The following is a 13,619-nucleotide window of genomic DNA, read 5'->3' on the forward strand; positions in this document are numbered from 1 at the left end:
GAATTTTTTTTTTTTCACAAATTAAAATTCAATGCATGTGCGGTTTTTTGGATTTTTGGGTGGTTTTTGTGTGTAGACTTTGATGAAACCCACAAATTTGTGTCAACTTGGTGTAGCACATGTGCATGTTGGATTTGAATTTGTGTGAATTTCAAAGGAACTCAATACAATTTTGTGCTGAGTTTTGTTCAAATCGATACAAATCTAAATTCAAGACTAGAAATCGAGCACCTGATGCAGTGTTAATGAATAATCTTAGGATATTCATTATCAAAGAATGACTCCTTGCATGATATATACAATTTGCACTATAATGAAACAGAGAAAATCTATCATGTTGCAATTTTGGTGTCATGGATCCATAACTAATGTCAAAATAATCTGTTTGGATATGGAATTTTTACTAGACCTCAAATCCATTGACATGTCTTTTATAAGTATGACTACATATGAGATTGAAAACTTCTTACTCTTATTTCTACCTTGACCTTGAATTTCTTCACTATCCCTTTTTACCGAGTGTATATCATTCTTTACGCGTATGTTTAGGGACAGTTAATGTACTTACTACCTAGAGTATTTAATTGTAATCTTAATGTCTTTATATAATTGACTTGAAGCCATCCTCTAAAAGGGTGAAATAATATAAGCTGGTTTATCATGATAGCTTACGCTCAATTGACAATCTTATAAACATTTAATAAGTATTAAGTTTCGGCGTTCTTAACCTTGTTAAGGGTTTATCTTCTCTACTTAAATTTTCTGAACTTAGCCATATAATAATAACATTAACGAACCAAGGTGAAAACAAATGGGCACAATCAACAATAGGGTTTTAGGGCATACACCTGATAGAAGCCAAATCGTGCTCTACAATAGGCGAGGAATTTTTTTGCTTACCATTCTATACCCATCAATGAAGCATCTTTGTCCTCCATTGTTGTTGTTATTGGTAGCAGTAGTAGTACTTCGTCAACGTGGAGAATTCAGAGTCAATAGGAGTTAAAGCTCGCTCATACATAAAGTACTTTTAAAATTTTAAAATATTTTGTAAAATTAATTAATTGATTTTTTAATATATAATTATTCATTTGTAATTATAAATTATTGTAATATGAATTTAGACATAACATTAGAGCTTTAGTTGAAAGAACAATACTAAAACATTCGCTATATTTAATTTTTCCTTGTTTGTGTTTTTGGTTCTCTCTCTCTCTCTCTCTCTCTCTCTCTCTCTCTCTATGGTTTTGAAATAGCCCCCAAAATTTTATTTATTGGAATTTAGAACTCATACAACAACTAATGTAGGGAGATTTTTGTCCATTAGTGGCGACCATAGCCCACACTGGGCCCTATGTATATTTGCCAATGTGCAACCCTCATCTCAAATGCCATTCTAAGGTTTTGCAATGCATTGCTGACTATGTGAGTAATCACTTGTGTCCACACAAAAGAGACCTACACGCCAAGAAAAACTTTATAAAAAGTTGTTTTTTCACTTTGAATTTGAAATTTATCCTTTGCAAAATGCCAAGTTAGTTGTTGAATTTATACAACTAAAGAGGATTGTTTAGCAAGCTCCCAATATTATAAGTCCTACATTACTTTTGCAGGTGCAAATAGTGATATAACATCTTATTAGGGGTGGCAAAACGGATTAACGGGTCGAGTTCGAGCGGATCATAAACGGATCAGTTTTGAGCGGGTTGTAAATGGATCGAGGCTAAACGAGTTTGGGTTCGGCTTGACTTATTTATTAACGGATCACCCATTTAAAAATATAATTCATTTATTTTAAATTTTTAAAAACATTTTATATAAAAAAATGACATAATTTTTTAAAAAAAAAAACATTCCATTTTATTTATTAATATCTAACAAAAAAAATTTAACATTAAATGTAGAATTGCCGAAACTAAACATAGATCATAGATATCTTATCTATAAGTTACTGTACCGTACTCTTGAAACTGAACTAAACTAACATCCGGGTTCTGATAACATATAGTACATAAACATATACTGTTTATCGTAACTCAAATAATAACACGTTCTGAATCTTATATTAACATAATAATTATGGTTTCGCGCCGAAAAACATGAATAAATGCGGCCTTGCGCCAAATAACATGAATAATTGCGGCCTTGCGTTGATCATCAATTACAGCCTTGCGCCGAATATATCATATATTATGAAATTATAATTTATTGTGGTTATCATGTTATTCTTGAAAATATCCGTGAACATATTTTATCTTGTAAATTTAACTTAACATGATATAATATATATATATACAATAATAATAATAATATTCATGTCATATGAATTGAATGAAACCGTATATTCCGTTTTGAAATCATATTTCCTGTACAATTGCAGTATTTTCCTAAACTTACATTTTCTCAATTATACTCATATATGATCACATGTTTTCTGAAAATTATTCTACTATTAAATAATAGTAATTTCAATGGAAAATAACTGTTTTAATTTATCCCCTTACCTGGCAACTGAAAAGCCTCTCTATAATACTAGTCTTGCACCCGTAGAAAACCTTAAACAGTACCCTGAAAATGATAATTCTTAAAACTAAACTTCAGTATTTATTCGAGTACATCATTTCCTTCAACTGTGGAAAGACAAAATTTCAAATAAAAAATCATACCTCAACTCAAGGATGAATTTCAACGGAATTCCACCGACGATCCACTCCGATAGATATGCAGAGAACTTCTCCAGGAGCGTTATGGTGGCTTCAGATCCTCGAACCGGTGGAAATCCGGCCAGAAATCGAAGAGAGAAAGGTGGAGAACCGAAGGGAGGAGAGAGAGAGAGAGAGAGAGAGAGAGAGAGAGAGAGAGAGAGAGAGAGAGAGAGAGCGTTCTACGCCGAAAATTATGCTTAAAAATGAAGTTCGGGCTATTTATACACTAACCTTCGTCGACGAGCCATGTCACCTCATCGACGAGGTCAAGAAGGTTCCTCGTCGACGAACTCTTCCCTTCGTCGACGAAATTCAGAGTTGCCCAAAAGCCCCTCTTGGTATCTTCTCGTCGACGAAGCTTACCCTTGTTGACAAAACCCTATGTTATCTTTGTCAACGAATCCCTTGTATTCATCGACGAGTCTTTGATCTAAATTTCTTGGTTATTACTCCCAAAGTGCAATGTTGTCAACGAACGCGTCTACTGCCTCCTTCTGTTTCTATTTCCATTTCCCTCCCTCTTTATTATTTAAATACTATTATTATTCGGGTCATTACAGTTTGGGTCTCCAAAATCGGTCTTGGATTGGTTTTGTTTTTTTATTTTTGTTTTTTTGTTTTTTGTTTTTTTATTATTTTAACAATCTAAAAATTCACAAAAAAAAAATCCACAAAAGTTCATAAAAATTCCAAAAAAATCATAAAAAATTCAGAAAAATCACATAAAATACAAAAAATTAAAAAAAAATCTAAAAATGTTTTAGACTTGATTTTCATTGTTTTTGTTTAATTGCCTTTTCGTTATTTCAAAATCTTGAGGAAAAATATATGAAAATCACATAAAAATTCAAAACAAAACCTAGAAAAATACAAAAAAGTATTTTTGAGTTGGAAAACTCATTTTCACACGTTTTCCATCCCCCAAATAAAACCAAAACCTCCCAGAATATTAGTTTCCATACTTAGAACATTCTACAAAAATTTCAAAATCCTCGAGCATATTTTCCTAACTATTTTCTCGATTTTTTGATCCCAATGATTTCAAAGGGAGGCATGAACTTCTTAGAGTACGATATGTCCCAATTATGAGGGAATACCTATATAGTATATTCATTATATTTTTGATTTCTGAAAAGGAGTAATTTCAAAGGCTTATTAAGTTTGGTTTAAGAGACAATTTATAATTAATTTGGTACCGCTCGTAAGAACGGACGTGTAGGGGGTGCTAATACATTCCCCTCGCGTAACCGTACTCACGATTCGACTTTGGCAATGTATGCCAATTCTACCCTTAATTGGATAGTAATCAAGTTTTCTAACCACACTTCAAAAGGTTAATGACGACTTAATCACACCATGTTTTCCATGAAAATATATTCTTTTCAAAATTCACCCCATCTTTCACAGTTCGCATCCGCACTCATGCATGTTTGGCGGGTCCAGGATGTCGCGACAGCTGACATTTGGAAGGAGGGAGGTGTAACCATTATGTGTGATGGTTGGTCAGGGCCCATAATAAAACACATAAAAAACTTTTTAGTTTACTCCAAGAGAGGCACTGTTTTCTACAAGTCAGTTGATGTCTCTAATGTGCCGAGGTGAACAACTAAATATTATTTCACGTAATTTTCTAATTTTAATTGACTTACATATTTTTAATTAAGTAGTAGTAATTGTTAAATCTATAATTTCATTTCGGATTAATGGACGAGATGGTTGAAGAAATTAGAGAGGAAACTGTTGTCCGAGTAGTAACTGATAATGAAATTGCAATGAAGGTGGGAGGAAAATTATTAATACAAAAGAGACTCAATCTCTACTAGACAACATGTGCTGCTCATTACATAGACATTATTCTTGAAGACATTGGTAATAAAAGTAATGTGAAGAAGGTTTTAGAAAATGTTAAAATAATAATTTTTTTTATTTACCACTACACGTGGACAGTGAATTTCATGAAAAAATTCACAAATAATAGAGAATTGTTTCGTCATGCCATAACTCGATTTGCCATCAACTTTATTGCACTAGAGACCATTGTTAGACATAAACAAGCATTAAGGGAAATGTTCACATTTGATGCTTAGAAAAAATCAAAGTTTGGAATGACAAAATCTAGCCCAGCATATGATGCAAACAAGATTATTTTAAGGAAAGAGTTTTGATAGAAGACTTTTGATATAATTAAAGTACAAAAACTCATCGTAAAAGTTCTTAAATTGGTTGATGGTGATGAAAAATCAACTATAAGTTTCATATATGAGGCTATTGATAAGGCAAAGTTGACAATTTAGAAAGACTGCCAATTTTACAAAGATTATTGGAAAATTATTGTTCATTGGTGGAGTTTTTAATTGCATCAAGACTTACATGCAGCTAGTAAGTGTAAATAAAATACAATTTCTTTTTATTTCAACTTTTAAATCATGTGTAGTTGCATTAAAAGTTATAAAACTAATACACTATTATGGAATATTGATTAATATATTTGTAAATTTAAGTTTACGATACTTTTTGAACCCCCAATTTTCTGTATGGTGCCCCACTCTCTTTTGAAGTTACTAAAAAAGTTATGGATGGAGTTAAAAAAGTGATAACCAAGCTACTGCCTGATATAGACACTCATATTCGGGCTATTAATCAAGTAAGTATTGGTTCTGTTGAATAATGAATTATTTTAGCATTTTATCATACTTTCTATAATATATATATATATATATATATATATATATCTAATTAATTAATTATACTTCACAATCTTCGCTTTTTTAATTGTTGCTATATCGGGATAGACAGTAGACATTTGGAACTCCACTAGCTCAAAGGGTAGTGAAACAAACAAATCCTGGTAAATGTGGCTAAATAATGGATGAATGGATCTATTTTGCCATTTTTATGTCCAAATTTGACTTTCAAACATACACTATATTGACATGTGTTTTTCTTCAATTATTTATGCAGCCGAATGGTGGATTCATTATAACATATGTGCTCTTGAGCTACAAAAAATAGCAATCAAAGTTCTTAGTCTAACCACGTCAGCTTCGAATTGTGAGCGTAATTGGAGCACATTTAGCCTAATCTATACGAAAACAAGAAATATACTAAAGGGCATGAGGCTACAAAAACTTATTTTTGTGCATTACAACATGAGGTTAAAGTTGAGGCATATAATGAGAAAAAACCAACAGGACATTGAAGATAACTTTAACCCTATTAATTTGGACTATATTTTTAAAGAATATGATCCTTTGAGTCCATGGTTACAGGAAAGAGAGGCACCATTACTCGATGATCATAATAACTCAAATTGGTTAGATGAAGAGGTCAGTGGTACTATAACGACCTGATTTTTCATACCATTTTTTTATATAAATATATACTGTGAAATTTCACTACCCTGATACCTTTAATTATAAATCATACAACCATCATCACGGTCCAGATAGGACTCGTGGAACCTGAGACACAATAAACTACCTAAACAGCGGGAAGCAAAATACATACAACCATATTGATATATATACAATACTAGAGTGTCAGAATATTTCCCAAATTAAGCATACACAACCATTCCCAAAATACCCTAATCTGGACCTAGGGACTACCCAAAAATGACTTCTCAAAATACTCACCCTACAGACAAGGTGTAATGCCCCGAACCCTTAAACCCGAGCCCGGTGCGTTAAACCTGATCATATCCCTAATAAATCATAATTAAACCTAACATACGCAGCGAAAAACATAATCATAATCTCCATATAACACAATACCAGAGTTTACTAATTTCTATCTATAATCCAAAGTATCCATCCAACACCTGCATTCCCATATATACATACATCTCCAAAAGCATTTCAGTATTTTCAAAACCATCCTATTCTCAACAGGATTAAAACATAGAACTTAAAACATAAATATTTACATTCCCCCAAAGTGTTTTGAAAATATACCCTTTCTCTTTAAGTCACTCAAAATGCTAAATACCCTCGAGCTCCCTAAGCTCAACCTCGAGGATGTCCTGAAAAAGAAATAATCATATTCGGGTGAGACACATCTCAGTAAGGGAAGAAATATACTTATTAAAACACCGTGTGGCCAACATGAGATAGATAGATATCATTTTTATTTCATTTGCAAATCATCATATAATATTGAAATCGTTTTCTGAACATAAACAATCACATGCAAATATTTAACCCACTAGATTATCCAAGGATAGGGGTGATTACCCGCCCATACAAGTAGCACCCCTCTGCTCTGATACTTAGGTAACCCTAAGGTCACAATTAAAACATATCAGAGCACTTACCTTACTCAGTAAGCCCTCAAGTGGTAGATTAATCTCGTACTCACACAGTTCAACAATAGTTTACTGGCAAAGGCCCTAAGGATAGGAAATCCTACCTGCCCATACAAGTAGGTTCCCTCTGCCCTAGTGTTTTATGCAGCTACTACCACATCTGAAGCTACTAGTGCACTCGCCTTACTCAGCAAGCCCTCAGGCGAAGAGTATGTCTCGCCCAATCATAACATGTTCTACATACATACATACTTCTATTATCATAATACATCATTCTGTTCTGTCATTATACATTCATGCACATTCATTCCTGTTCATAACTTAACTTTGCATTTCGTTTCACTTTAAGTGACTTTTTCCCATTTACATCATTTGCCTTTGTCATTTCATTTAATTGCCATTTCATCAGTCATTTCATTGCATAACATTTCATTTCATTATTTCGTACTATAGCTGGTCGTTAGCCATCATCAGTTAGTCTATGTAGAAACGTACTAAATCTGCTAACACAACTCCTTTTAGCTGTCATCAGTTAATCTACAGAGAAGTGTGCTAGATCTGCTAACATGGCTCTCTTTCAGCTGTCTTACATTTACATGATTGCATTTAACAAACACAGGCAACATTGTTCATATCATATTTTATTATCATTGTTTTACTTACTTAGCCTGCATCTCATACATTTAACATATAATTTGCACAGATTCTCATGCCACACAATTTAGCAGTAAAATTCATACATATTTCTTATAAAATAAGTCAACCCATATTTAACATTTACATGCTCAAAATACACTTCATTTCTTACATAATTCCTTAGAAAATTCTTTTCATTTTCGTTTGTTTCTTTCACACATACATAACTATATCGACAATCCTAAACTCAGAAAACAAAAATTTTTCATTTCTGGTTAAACTCACATAAAAACAAATATACATAAATAACACATGTTCGTTTTTTAATTCATGAAAAACCTGATTTAATATATAAATTTCTCCCTTACCTTGTTTCTTGAACTACGCCAACAGGGACCCCGAAAAAGATGCCTGTGGCGTTCACCCGGATCCTGAAATTAAATTCCTAATTCCAATAAATTATTCCTGAATAAAATATTATTTTAATAATTTCTAGACCCATAAATTCTAAATAATTAAATATATCCTTAAATATAAGCAAATTACCAAATTTTCCAAATTAATTAATTCATTTCCCCAAAATACTACCCATCTAGCCTTCCCTAGGCTCCACGCACTTCAAATTAACATTTAAACTAATATTTAACATTCTCACTTAATTTTCTAAATTATGCCTGCGGGACCCAAAATTACACCCGCGGCGCTTACCCGAGCCCTGATTCAAAAACCCTAATTTCATTAAAATTATTTCTAAATAACATACTATTTAAATATTTTCTAGGGTCATAATTTTAAATTTACAATTATACCCGCATATTTAACTAATTTGCTAAATTTCCCAAATCTCACTCTCGTTTTGGAGTAGGGCCTAGAAAATCCCAATTGAAAAATTACCTACGTGAAAATGACGACGACGACGACTAGGACCACGTGGTGGTACCCGTTCGCCGATTTAACAACAGATTTAAAGTAAAATTGAGAAAATGGGAAAAAATTACCTTTCCCCAAGAGTAGTGCCTAAGTCATTCCCACGACCAACCTGTTCCAGTAGAAATGTCGGCAGCGGAATGAGGAATCCAACGGCACCTTCCATTTCCCGATCCGCTAAAAATTTACCGAGAAATTGAGAGAAACAGAGACGGAGACGGAAGTGGCTGCGGCTGCGCAGGAATGAAATTTCAAGGGGGTGCGTTTCTATTCTGCTGTTCCTTCTTTCTTTCTTCTTCTTTCTTCTTATCTTTCTTTTCTTCTTATCTCTTCTTTAGATTACTTTATATATATACTACTTTAACATATACTTATCTTTTATATATATATATATATATATATATATATATATTACATATTACTTTAACTTATATATATATATTATATTACTTTAACTTATATATTTATATATATATATTAACTTACTTATATATATATATATCTTATTTAATTATTATTATTTTTTAAATCTAATGTAATAATATTTAATTTAACAACTAATAATTTAGTTACTTAATTTAATTTAATTTTTCTTTAATTTTTTTCCCACGTCATTCCTTTTATTTATTTATTTGTTATTTTATTTATTTTTATTATTATTATTTTTAATTATTTTAATCCTTTTAAATTTTCGGGTCTTTACACAGGGCAGTACTATAGTCCCTCTATCTATGAGCCTGATCTGTTCACCTAACTGGGTTACCTGAAAAATGTTAAATCACTGGGATGAGACAATGCTCAGTAAGATGAAATATGCTATTGCTAGTGTGTGGTAGGTGAGTTTACATATTTGTAAAAACTAATTCAGAAATACCATAAATAGCTGAGACTGAGAAAAACACGTATAATGTGTAGTATAACACATGCCTATGTTATTTAACATGAACTGTTTTTCTGAATTTTCTATTCATAATATTTCTAATATTCATAGGTATGTCTACGATTTCTGTAAATCTGAATATACATATATAATAACTGAGAAAATTTCTCTGGATGGATAACTGGAAGTCATGATTTAACCCCTCATGATGGGGTTGTGCGCCTTGAGAGTAGGACCTGTCACTGGCTGGCCGACTAGGATAAGTCAACTAAACTTTGAAAGTCAGATCGACCTCCTTAATCCTAACTGACGGGGAGTTTATCCACAACATAAGCACGATTGACTGCTGATATCCACATACTATCTAAGTTATGTGGTTGCACTTTGAACTGAAAATAGCTATGGTACCGTGCTCTGCTGACTAAATCTGGTCCATCAGGGTTTGATACTATATATATATAAATGATATATTTATATTAATATTTTACCATGATTTTGAAATAACCATAATACTGTGAAACTGATATGAATAATCTGAAAATCTAAATATCTGACTGTATATTTAATATCTATATAACTGAATATCTATCTGAATATCTGAGTATCTGAGTGTTATGGTTCTAAAATCATGGTATTCTGAAATTGCTGAAAATATATGTTTTTGTACATATACTGTAAATCATGTTTCTGAATATACTCTATAATTTCTAACTGTATATATACTGAAAATTCATAATTCTATAAAACATATATATCTCATGATATTTTCTACTAATATACTGTAAAACATGGTATTTGTAACTGCATAAATACTGTACTAAATTGTTATGAGCTCATGCCACACAATTTAAATAATTAGATTCACATGCTCTGAAATCTGTGTTTTCTATTATATTACTAGTTTATAATCTGAATAATAATTTAGTAAAACGTATATTTTATACTGAAAACCATACTAAAATCTCCTAGCATAGCATATTTTTCTTACCTGATTTTCTGAACACTAGTTACTATTTACAATCTCACACGTACGATATTTATAATTTCAACATCTTGAGATAATACACACATAATTTCTCAATCAAACAAGTGAATTCACCTTAATAAGTATCGCATACATACTTCCCCAAATCCATAAATGGTCAATTCCTAAACTATAATCCATATATCATTTTACCTGCGTTCTTGAATACCACCCACTGGGGTCCTCGACCTTTGCCTGCAGGGTCCCAAAATACCCTATTCCTGAAAATAAAATACCTTGATTTTACTTCACAAAACTCCAATATATTCCTATATAATAAAGAATTTGGCCTTAAATGAACTAGGTAATACTGAAAATACTTAAATAATCTACTTACCCTGGTTTTGGGATGGTTCCCAAACTTCTAAAATCAACATTTCACTCTGACTATGTTGTAGAGAATCTCCCCAGGATCACCGTGGTAGCTTCTGATCGTCGAATCGGGGAGAGACGAAGCCGAATTTCTAGAGAGAAGTAAGAGGAACCGTGTAGAGAGAGAGAGAGAGAGAGAGAGAGAGAGAGAATTGATAAAATGAATTTTTTCGTCAAAAATCCGTTTTAGGGCTATATATAAAATGTTGTCCACGTGGTCTCGTTGACCACCCACGTCACTTCGTCGACGAGTCCAAGAAGGGAGTTCATCAATGAACTAATAACCTTCGTCGACGAATTTCAGACCCTGAAATAGCCCTCTTGGTAATTCCTCATCGACGAGACATGTGTCCCCGTCGACGATCCCAATAAGCCAACGAGATCCTGCTGTGACCACCCCCTAAAAATTTCATTTTATTTTATTATTTAATTACTATAATTCTTTGGGTCTCTATAGGTACTACACAAGGAGATGATCAACCAACAATAAATGTGCATAATTCAAGTTCAAGTCTTGAACGTATACAAAGTGATGATAATCTTAGTTTGAGCCCACCTAGTGATGATGACGGTGGTAGTGGACCTAGTGGTGCTAGGACTAGGGCTGGGGGTGATGGTTGTGGCGATGCAGAATATGGTTATGGGTATGATACAGGGACATCATTTGTAGGGGAAACATATCCTCAAAGTCGTTATGGACTACTTGATATACCTGAAAATTATGACTTGGGTATTCCTCCAGGGTATCAATCTTCACAACCCAGGAGAAGGAGTGCTACTAGTGGTGACCCTAGTGAGAGTCATAGTGCACAAAGTAGAATAAGTTGCTAACACCGAGATCGTGATTCTACTGAAGATTCATATGGTGTGGTTCGTAGTTTTGACGACTTTGGTTTAAATGATTCATCATCACAATCATATTTATCTCATCTAGTATATCCATCATCTCATAGTGAGTCTTCTTCTACACACTATCCAGAGCCAGCCCAAGCCTCAACTTATTGACATTATTTAGGATATGGTCAAAAAGGAGATTATACACCTCCTATATCAGTTGGATTTTCACCACCACTACATTTTCAGGAGCAACAATGAAATGACATAAACTTGGGTTTATTCAGCTATGTATTTCCATAAGGATAGAGAGATAATTTCCAATTCCAATCTTTAGATACAAATGCAAATTATGAAGACCTTCCACATCATTCTTTTTAGTGGTGACATGTGTTATGTTATAAATTTGTAATATTGTATTAATGTATTTTTAACTATTTATTGATATTTGATATCAATCACTTTTCAAATTCATGTATGTGTAATGTATATATTGATTATTGAGTCTATTGACTCATTTTTAGTAACTTTATGTCTTTAATTAATTGATTCTTTATTTTAATTACATTTCTATATCTTTTTACTCATTAAAGTAATATAAACTATAAAAAAATATGTTTTTTCAACATCGCACTAAAATAAAAATAAAAATCATTATGCCTATTAAAAAGCATTTGTAGGTTGAATGAAAGCCTTCAAAATTCATTAAAAATCATATATTGATGGATTTTATGCTTATTTTTCGATTTTGGCATGGTTGTATATGTGTGAAAAAAATTCATGGCCATTACGCTTGCTTCCCGTTACGTAACACTCGCGTCTCTCGCATCCCGCGGCTATTACATGACGTTACCCGCGACCGCGATTTTGAACCATGGGTAGGGTGTCCTTTTATAGGACAATATAGATACCAATGCATTTATTAAGAGAGAAAACCGAAGTAGTGGAAGATGAAGTTTTTTCCCATTTTATCTTTATTTTAAAATAATATATTAAATAATACCCTATTTGGGAAAATATTTATCAAAATGACTCTTACGTAATCTCTTTGGACCAAGCAACGAGATTTAAAGGGTCAAGGCAGTTGAGTTGTTGACACGTGGCAAGCAAATCTCGCTGGACCATCTAGCGAGATTTTCCTGAAAATAAAATGATTATCTGTAATGGAAGAAATGGATCTTTCCACCTCTGACCAGAACCCACTTCCCAAAATGGAGAATCCATCCATTGGAAAACAGAGCAGAGCATTGTTCGCCGGCTTGTTCGCGACCGCCAACGCACTGGACTACTTCCCGATGTTGGTCGGAAGCATTGGGGCCTGTGTTCATGGTGCTGCCCTCCCCGTGTTCTTCGTTTTGTTGAGACTCATGATTGATTCTCTAAGATAGCTCTCCTCTCACCCTGACGCATTTGCCCATTACCAAGCATGCAAGCTCTTTACAACCCCTACAAGATTTACGCAGATGCTCACTGTGGTAAAGTGTATGTCCCACTCTGGTGTTCCATTTGTCCTTTTTTTTTTTAATTGTTATTATTTTTAAAATTTTATTATAAGTGAACTAGCTGGATTGTTTGGAAAAATTCATAGTTTTCACACTTAAAATAAAATTCTGGAAGCCCCATCATCAAGAAAGGTCAAGGATGCAAGAGAGGTCAGTTCAACACAAACCACTTGGGATCCACAGTAGGTAGCAAATACACAAATCGATTTGATCCAACACTTAGATGAAATTAAGCAAGCGGTCCTCTCAAATCGAACCAACAAACTCAAAATACACTATAATTAAATACACAACAAATGCCAGCTAAAACAACCATAATATCAAATCCAAATCCAAGAAAAATGCAAAAATCACAGGCGAAAGTGCACACATACAATTTCAAACGAACCAGTGAGAAAAAAAGTAGGTTTTGACATTTTAGACATATCTCGCTAGA

This window comes from Malania oleifera, chromosome 7, assembly GCF_029873635.1.
Source record: "Malania oleifera isolate guangnan ecotype guangnan chromosome 7, ASM2987363v1, whole genome shotgun sequence".
NCBI classification, from domain to species: Eukaryota; Viridiplantae; Streptophyta; class Magnoliopsida; order Santalales; family Ximeniaceae; genus Malania; species Malania oleifera.